General features: G+C 48.6%; 1 pseudogene; it reads left to right on the top strand.

The window, feature by feature from the left end:
• The first annotated feature begins 295 nt into the window (after nt 1-295).
• Nucleotides 296-9,803, top strand: LOC118360345 (nascent polypeptide-associated complex subunit alpha-like; annotated as a pseudogene).
• The last annotated feature ends 438 nt before the right edge of the window (nt 9,804-10,241 follow it).

Genomic DNA, 10,241 nt, shown 5'->3' on the forward strand with positions numbered 1-10,241 from the left:
TGCTAGCTAGCTACACCTACTGCTGTCAATGCCCCTTTTTGTTGTTTCTCCACTCAACCTGGAAATCACTGCTATGTAATTCTTCAGAGGTGGAACCAAAACAAGCATTTCCACTCTAGGACAGGAATTATGTTGAAATAGGGGTCGGCCTTGCCCTGTGGTGGGGCCCTTTTTAATGGTCGTAATGACTTTCAGATCCGTTTCCTACGGACAATATGTTTCTTGCACACTATAGGCAATACGTTTCCTATGGACAACAAGTTTTCTATGGAGAATAAAGCAATGATCTTCTCTATCAACACCAGGCCAGGTGATGGGCATAACCAGGGTTAACATCAGGAAGTCCAAGAACATCCTGTTTGTCATCCCCAAACCAGACGTCTACAACAGCTCCGCCTCCGACGCATACATTTTCTTCGGGGAAGCTAAGGCAAGTGACACTATTTGAACCATTGTGTGGTGTTTATGTTTCTGTTATTCACCCAATGTTATTGGGTTTTTAAAACAAAACAGCCATAACAATTTACGTAAAAATACTTAATACTTAGATGTTCTCTGCTAGATCACATTTATAATTAAAAGCACAATTCGTTTTTTGTTGTTGATAAAATGTGATTTTTGTAAACAAATCGGTTTTCATCACTATTGATGTTTTGTTACGAAAAACTAAGAGTGGTGGATGGAATCAGGCGCAGAGAGCAGGGTTCTGTCATTATCAAATTTATTACACCGGTGCAACTGAAAAATGATCACGCCAACACACAGGGCGTATATAGGTTGCCAGTCCAAAAAAACAGGACAAAATAGACCAGAGAATAAAGATAAGAAAACAAATCACACCATCAAACACAGAGTAACAAAAAACAAGCCCTCACAAAATACCCAGCGGGCCTAGTGCCCTTAAATACCCTACAAACAAACCCTAATACAAAACAGGTGTACCCAATTAACCACTAACCAACACAAACGGAAAAGCAATCGATGGCAGCTAATAGGCCGGTGACGACGACCGCCGAGCCCCGCCCGAACAGGAAGAGGCACCCTCTTCAGCGAGGTTCGTGACAGTACTCCCCCTGACGCTCGGCTCCCGCAGCGCGCCGACCCCGGCCTCGAGGACGACCCGGAGGACGAGGCGCGGGGCGATCCGGGTTGGAGGCGGTGGAAATCCCTCAAGAGGGAAGGATCTAAAATGTCCCTCCCCGGTACCCAGCACCTCTCCTCCGGACCGTACCCCTCCCAGTCCACGAGGTACTGCCTCCTCACTCGGCGTCTCGAGTCCAGAATAGCTCGTACTGTGTACGCCGGGGACCCCTCGATGTCCAGAGGGGGTGGAGGGACCTCCGGTACCTCATTGTCTTGTAGGGGACCAGCTACCACCGGCCTGAGGAGAGACACATGAAACGAGGGGTTAATGCGATAATAAGAGGGAAGTTGCAATCTATATTAAACCTCGTTTATCCTCCTCAAGACTTTAAATGGCCCCACACACTGTGTTACGGATACAGTTATCCTGTGTCTGTGTGTATCCTGTGTGTGTGTTTCTTTTCTCCCCTCACAGGTGAAAATCATCACTCCCCAATCAATCATCAATCAGAAGACACACCTCCTCCTATTTCCTGACCTATCACAGTTCCTTCCCCATGGTTTAAAAACCCCATCATTTGTTTGTTCTAGCTCAGCTCAGCTCAGCTCAGCTCAGCTCAGCTCAGCTCAGCTCAATCTCTCTGTAATGCCATGTCTGTAGGTCTCTGTGTTTCACTCTCGCTTTGTGTCTTAACCTCTCTTTTGTTTAAAGCACCTCCATAGCACTTTGTCATCACCTGTGAGTATTGTTTTTGGTTATGGTGTTTGTTTGTTGCTGGTGGGAAAAGGGGGAAACCAAGACAAGTCGCCCATGGGCATACACTACCCGTAGGTGAACTTTGTTAAATACACTAGTTAGAACTGGGCGGACCACCCACTGTATTTTTGGTTAGTTAGTTAGCTGTTGTTAAAGTAGGCTAGTCTAGCTTAGGGGTGTTTTTGTATACTTATTGTTTCTTTCCTTGGGTCCAGCTCAGCCCCTTTTCCTGCTCCCCCCCATTACCGTGTGTTTATAAATAAACCTAGAGTTTGACGGTAGATTTCTGTTGTCGTGGTTATTTCGTTCACACTTTTACTTTGTCACAATAATAATTTGCATGAGTTATGTTACGGGTCTCATTACCATCCCCCCTAGACCGTCGGGCCAAAAGGGATTCGTAACACACTGCTTCCGGCAGGGCAGGCGGAGGGGCAGGTTTCGGGTCGAGAGCCAGACCCTGTCCCCTGGTGCGAACACCGGGGCCTCACTGTGGTGGCGGTCAGCTTCTCTCTTCTGCCATTCACTGGCCTGCCTGAGAGAATCCTGGACTGCCCGCCAGGTCTCTCTAGAGCGCTGTACCCACTCCTCCACCGCAGGAGCCTCGGTCTGACTCTGATGCCACGGAGCCAGGACCGGCTGGTAGCCCAGTACGCATTCGAATGGCGACATATTCGTAGACGAATGCCGAAGAGAGTTCTGGGCCAATTCTGCCCACGGAACGTACCTCGCCCATTCTCCTGGCCGGTCCTGGCAATACGACCTCAGAAACCTACCCACTTCATGGTTTACTCTCTCCACCTGCCCATTACTTTCGGGGTGATAACCAGAGGTAAGGCTGACCGAGATCCCCAGACGCTCCATAAACGCCTTCCAAACCCGGGACGTGAACTGGGGACCCCGATCGGAGACTATATCCTCTGGAACCCCATAGTGCCGGAAGACGTGGGTAAATAGAGCCTCTGCAGTCTGTAGGGCCGTAGGAAGACCAGGCAATGGGAGGAGACGGCAGGACTTAGAGAACCGATCCACAACGACCAGAACGGTAGTGTTCCCCTGAGATGGGGGAAGATCCGTAAGGAAATCTACAGAGAGATGGGACCATGGCCGTTGTGGAACCGGGAGGGGCTGTAACTTCCCTCTAGGAAGGTGCCTAGGAGCCTTACTCTGGGCGCATACCGAAAAGGAGGAGACATAGAGCCTCACATCCCTAGCTAAAGTGGGCCACCAGTATTTCCCCCTAAGACCCCGTACTGTCCTATCAATCCCCGGATGACCCGCAGACAGTAGTGTGTGAGCCCACCGAATCAATTTATCACGGACACCAAGCGGTACGTAACTTCGACCAGTTGGACACTGTATAGGCGCAGGTTGAACCCTCAACGCCCGCTCGGTGTCCTCGTCCACCTCCCATACCACTGGGGCCACCAGCCGAGAGGCTGGAAGGATGGGAGTGGGTTCGATAGACCGGTCCTCGGTGTCATAGAGACGGGGCAGCGCGTCGGCCTTAGTGTTGAGGGAACCTGGTCTGTAAGAGATCGTAAATCTAAAACGTGTAAAGAACATGGCCCACCTAGCCTGACGTGGATTCAGTCTCCTCGCTTCCCGAATATACTCCAGATTACGGTGGTCAGTCCAGATGAGAAAAGGGTGTTTAGCCCCCTCAAGCCAGTGTCTCCACACCTTCAGGGCCTTTACCATAGCTAGTAACTCCCGATCCCCCACATCATAGTTCCACTCCGCCGGACCCAGCTTCTTAGAAAAGAAAGTGCAGGGACGGAGCTTCGGTGGCGTGCCCGAGCGCTGAGACAGCACGGCTCCAACTCCAGCCTCGGACACATCCACCTCCACTATGAATGCTAACGAAGGGTCCGGATGCGCCAACACGGGAGCTCCGGTGAACAGTACCTTCAACTGGTTGAAGGCTCCATCAGCCTCTGCTGACCACCGCAGACGCACCGGTCCCCCCTTCAGCAGTGAGGTAATGGGCGCCGCTACTTGACCAAAACCCCGGATAAACCTCCGGTAGTAATTGGCAAACCCTAAAAACCGCTGCACCTCCTTTACCGTGGTCGGAGTCGGCCAATTACGCATGGCGTTAACGCGGTCACACTCCATCATCATCCCCGAGCTGGAAATGCGATAACCCAGGAAGGAAACGGCTGGTTTGGAGAACACACATTTCTCAGCCTTGACGTATAGGTCATGCTCCAGCAGTCGCCCAAGAACCCTGCGCACCAAGGAAACATGCGCGGCGCGTGTGGTAGAATAAATCAAGATGTCAACAATATAGACTACCACACCCTGCCCGTGCAAGTCCCTAAGAATCTCATCTACAAAGGATTGGAAGACGGCTGGAGCATTCTTCAAACCATACAGCATGACGAGGTACTCATAGTGGCCTGATGTGGTACTAAACGCTGTTTTCCACTCGTCTCCTCCCCGAATACGCACCAGATTATACGCGCTCCTGAGGTCCAGTTTTGTGAAGAAACGCGCTCCGTGGAATGATTCCACGGCCGTAGCGATGAGAGGTAGCGAATAACTAAAACCCACTGTGATCAATTGAGACCTCGATAATCAATGCACGGACGCAGACCTCCCTCCTTTTTCCTCACAAAAAAGAAACTCGAGGAGACGGGTGACATGGAGGGCCGAATGTACCCCTGTCTCAGAGCTTCCGTGACATATGTCTCCATAGCCAACGTCTCCTCCTGTGACAGTGGGTGCACATGACTCCGGGGAAGTGCAGTGTTCTCCTGGAGGTTTATCACGCAATCCCACCGTCGATGAGGTGGTAATTTGGTCGCTTTCTTCTTACTAAAAGCGATAGCCAAATCGGCATATTCTGGGGGAATGCGCATGGTGGAAACCTGGTCTGGACTCTCCACCGTCGTGGCACCGATGGAAACTCCTATACACCTCTCTGAACACTCGTCTGACCACCCCTTAAGAGCCCCCTGTTTCCAGGAAATAACGGGATTGTGAATAGCCAGCCAGGGAACGCCCAACACCACCGGGAACCCAGGTGAATCAATAAGGTAGAAACTGATCCTCTCCCTATGATTCCCCTGCGTTACCATGTCCAGCGGAATCGTGGCCTCCCTGACCAGCCCTGACCCTAACGGTCGGCTATCTAAGGAGTGCACGGGGATAGGTGGGTCTATCTGCACTAACGGAATACCCAATTTACGGGCGAGTCCACAATCCATAAAACTCCCAACTGCGCCTGAATCGACTAGCGCCTTATGCTGAAGAGAGGGGAAAAACAGAGGGAAAAAAATGAACAAAAACATGTGATCAACAGGGAGCTCTGAGTGAGTTTGGTGCTTACTCACCTGGGGTGGCCGAGGAGTGTTCCGCCGACCATCTCGACTCCCAGAGGGACTCCTCCAACACCGGTCCGAAGTGTGTCCTCTCCGTCCACAATAGGAGCAGGAGGAGACCCATCTGGTCCCCCTAGATGCAGCTCCTCCCAACTCCATCTGAGTGGGAGTGGGAGAGCTGGAAGGTGGAATCAACAGAACCCCTTCTGAACGCCCGCGGGCAGCTAGCAGGTTGTCCAATCGAATAGACATGTCTATAAGTTCATCCAGGGAGAGAGTTGGGTCTCTGCAAGCTAGCTCCCTGCGGACATCCTCCCGGAGACTAGACCGGTAATGGTCCATCAGGGCCCTGTCATTCCACCCAGCACCAGCAGCTAGGGTCCTAAACTCCAACGCAAAGTCCTGCCGCCGGTTTACCCTCTGGTGGATGATCGAACACAGCTCGGAAACGGCGGGTGAACTCCAGGTAGTTGTCCCGAGCCGAGTCTGGACTGTTCCAGACCGCGTTAGCCCAGTCCAGGGCCTTGCCCGTTAAACAGGAGACGAGGAGGCCCACACTCTCCTCACCCGAGGGAGCCGGACGCACGGTAGCCAGGTAGAGCTCTAGCTAGAGCAAAAATCCCTGGCACCCGGCCGCTGCTCCATCGTACTCGCTCGGGGGGAGAGACGCAGTGCGCTGGACCCAGAGGACGACGTAGGTGGAGTAGGTGTTGAAGGTGGTGTCGGCAGTGGGAGAGCTGAGATAGACGTCGGTAGACCACTCCTCTCCCATCGTTCCATCCTCTCCATCATCTGATCCATCGCCGTACCAATCCGATGGAGGACAGCTGTGTGGTGATGGACGCGCTCCTCCATAGTGGGGAGAGGGGTGGTCGCTGCTCCTGCTGACTCCATTTCTGAAAAACTAAGAGTGGTGGATGGAATCAGGCGCAGAGAGCAGGGTTCTGTCATTATCAAATTTATTACACCGGTGCAACCAAAAAATGATCACGCCAACACACAGGGCGTATATAGGTTGCCAGTCCAAAAAAACAGGACAAAATAGACCAGAGAATAAAGATAAGAAAACAACTCACACCATCAAACACAGAGTAACAAAAAACAAGCCCGCACAAAATACCCAGCGGGCCTAGTGCCCTTAAATACCCTACAAACAAAGCCTAATACAAAACAGGTGTACCCAATTAACCACTAACCAACACAAACGGAAAAGGAATCGATGGTAGCTAATAGGCCGGTGACGACGACCGCCGAGCCCCGCCCGAACAGGAAGAGGCACCCTCTTCAGCGAGGTTCGTGACATGTTTATTGCTTTGAACTAAACAAATTGGAAGGAAACATTTTACATACAGTATTTTATGGAAATTATAAATGTGCCCCATTGAATACAAATTAAGGCCGGACTACACACACAGTTTTACTGTGTGTTGCAAATTTATTTTTTGAACTTAATCTGTGTCTACTGTCCTTCTTGATGCTACCGGCTACAATCTTGAATGATGAAAACACTTAGTTCAGAGATTGTACTAACATCTCACTCACTCACATATATAGTTACAGCAGGCCAAGGCAGGAGAGTCAGACACACACACATGCAACAACATCACTCACACTTACTTCCGGTATTGGAGTTGTTGGTTCTGTGGGTCGGGCAGATGGGGCACCAGCATCCTTTACATTTACATTTACATTTAAGTCATTTAGCAGACGCTCTTATCCAGAGCGACTTACAAATTGGTGCATACACCTTATGACATCCAGTGGAACAGCCACTTACAATAGTGCATCTAAATCTTTTAGGGGGGTGAGAAGGATTACTTACCCTATTACCCTATCCTAGGTATTCCTTGAAGAGGTGGGGTTTCAGGTGTCTCCGGAAGGTGGTGATTGACTCCTCCTCCTGAATCCTCCTCACGATGGCTGCAGAAGCTGTGGTCCTTGGGATATGTTGCCTACTCTGGATTTGAGGTCTTACCAATGCCTTTCCCAGCTCCTCAAGAAAGAGCCGTCTCCTCTGGAGCTTCCTTCTGTTCCAATCTTGGTTCAATGCCATTCAGATGATGTCCAAGATTTGAAGAATATCACAAGTCAACTTCCTCTTGAGGAGCTCCTGTCCCAGCTTGTGCGAAGTACATTTTTTATTCCATGTGATGTTGTGGCCACGGAGTCCCTGTGTCACGTCCAGGACAGCCTGCATCCCTTGATTATTCTCAGGGGCTCCTCCATCTGGCTTCCCCGTATACACTTGCAAGTTCCACGCATATGATAAAGCAGCATCACAGGCAGCCCAGATCTTGATTTCATATTTTGAGGGTTTAGACAATATGTACTGCCTGAAGAGGCAGTGGCCCCTAAATGGCATAAGCTGCTCATCAACGTTGGGCCCTGGGTTGTAAAACAGGGGAAGGCTGTCCACCCACTTGTCCCACACTGACCTGATTGCAGCTAGCTTGTCTCTCTACCGCCGAGCTGGTCTGGTGTCTCAGTTATCAAAGCGGATAATCCTGAAAATAATGTGGAAGTTTTCCAGAGACATTGTAACATGGAAAAGTTCTCTGCCAGTTTCTGCATCTCATAGGGATTCTGTGGATTCCACATTGGATCTGAAAACACCAGCAAGGATAAGAACCCCAAAGTATCCACGTAAATGAGTTTGGTCGATTTCCTTCCATCTCTCTACAAAAATGTGCCTTCCCTCCGAATGAGTCCAGAATGATTTTCTGGATGGTGTCTGGGATGAACAGTTCAAAAGAAGACTTTATGTCCTGCACATGAGTAACCACCATCTGCGTCGGCCCTAGTTTTATCCCTATCAAATTGACAGCCATGCGGGGTGGCTCATTCCTTGGGCAAGAAGACCATTCAATTGCACCATTTTTTTTACATGCTTATTTCTCCTCCTGCAGGCTGCTGATGAACTGGTTGTTGAAGGGCTGATCCTGGGGCTGTCTGCTGATGGGCTGGTCCTGGGGCTGGCTGAGGGTCAATCTTCTCCTCTTCTTCCAACTCACTGTCAGACTCCGAATTGACAGAGACATGATCCTCATATTTGGAAAACACTAGCTTCTCTCTCTGCAAAAATGATTTCCAAGAGATTAGTTTTGCTATACTGATTGATTGTGGTATGGAGCCACACATGCAAAGCTATTTATTTGTTGTGTCCCAATTTGTACCGGCTGGGGTAGAGTGTGGGAAAATACAGAATTTTTCACAATGTATCGAAATAATGTATTGTAAAGACATTGTGCTTCTACACCTGCATTGTTTGCTGTTTGGGGTTTTAGGCTGGGTTTCTGTACAGCACTTTGAGATATCAGCTGATGTAAGAAGGGCTTTATAAATCAATTTGATTTGATTTGTGTAGTTTCACGCACTACAAAGGGTAAAGAGTGCGAGAAAAGTTGGAGACAGGCAGACGGGCAGGGAGACAGACAGACAGGTTCTTGGTACTATGTTGAAACAGCAGGCCCAGGGAGGAGGAAGACAAGAGTGAAGTCCCACAGCAAACCTTTTTGTTTAATTTTGATGTGTTTTTACCTACACACCCACCTTTCCACACTTTTATTACACTTGGATAACCACATATGTAATATAAATGTGTAGGGGGGTGTGCACTCAATGAAAATGTAATCTTTTACATGTTCGGCACAGAAAATGAGCCAAGGCCAATGAGTCTCAGGTTAAACAAAATATTAATTGTATAATAAATATTTTAGTAAACATTGAAAATGTAACCACACAAGGGTTAAGTAGTAATCAGACATGCGAGGATAATCATTTATCCATTGCATCTGGGTTGGATCTCAAAAAGTGTGTCTTCTCATTTCAGATCGGACGTGATTACTTTCAAATAGTTTACAAATACCTATAAATGCCATAAGCATTTTATTTATTAAAGTATTTATGTTACGTTCTTTATGAATTAGAGATATTCTTGCAATTCTGTTTTCTGAGAGTGGATTTCCTTTTCTTCCAGATTGAGGAGTTGTCCCAACAAGCTCAGCTGGCAGCAGCAGAGAAGTTCAAGGTCCAGGGAGAAGACAGAACGTCCAGCATCCAGGAGAACACACAGAAGCCCACAGTATACAAGAGGAGAGCAGAGAGGAAGAGGTGAAGGGTCGAAGTTAGTGTGGCCCCATATCTGTTTGTGCTGTTCTGTCAGATCTTGAACCAGGCTTGTTCCAACCGCCATCCTCTGGCGTTTACTTAACTATCATAAAACATTGTTTATGACGTCAGCAGTTTTTACTTCCTCATTATACTCTAACAGTATAAGCAGTTCCTTATGCACTACCAATGTGTTCCATCATGCTTTGCAGGTTGATGAGACAGCCGTGAAGGACATTGAACTGGTGATGTCACAAGCCAATGTGTCTCGACTGAAGGCTATATGAGCGCTCAAAAGCAACAATGACGTCGTCAATGCCATCATGGTAAGAATATTTAATTGGTTGTCAATCTGTTGTAAATGTAATATCATGTTTAATTTAAGTTTTTCTTTGATTTCTATGTTGTAAGGTGATTACAGGCACATCTGGACCTTACAGTTCCAGATTATATTATGTTCTATTCAATGTTGGAATCTCCTAAAATGCAAAAACCTTTTGAATTCTTCTTTGCAGGAGCTGACCATGTAAACACCAAACAACCACGAGGACCAGGTCCAGTCCAACCTTTTAATAGACGTTGTCTGAATTTATTTCAAGGCTAGAAATAAAGTTGTTGAATAAGGAGCCAGCAGCATATACCACCCTGCATACCACTGTTGGCTTGCTTCTGAAGCTAAACAGGGTTGGTCCTGGTCAGTTCCTGGATGGGAGAACAGATGCTGCTGGAAGTGGTGTTGGAGGGCCAGTAGGAGGCACTCTTTCCTCTGATCTAAAAACATATCCCAATGCCCCAGGGCAGTGATTGGGGACACTGCCCTGTGTAGGGTGCTGTCTTTCGGATGGGATGTTGAACGAGTGTCCTGACTCTCTGAGGTCATTAAAGATCCCATGGCGCTTATATTAAGAGTAGGGGTGTTAACCCTGGTGTCCTGGCTAAATTCCCAATCTGGCCCTCATACCATCACG

Source organism: Oncorhynchus keta, chromosome 27, assembly GCF_023373465.1.
Source record: "Oncorhynchus keta strain PuntledgeMale-10-30-2019 chromosome 27, Oket_V2, whole genome shotgun sequence".
NCBI lineage: Eukaryota > Metazoa > Chordata > Actinopteri > Salmoniformes > Salmonidae > Oncorhynchus > Oncorhynchus keta.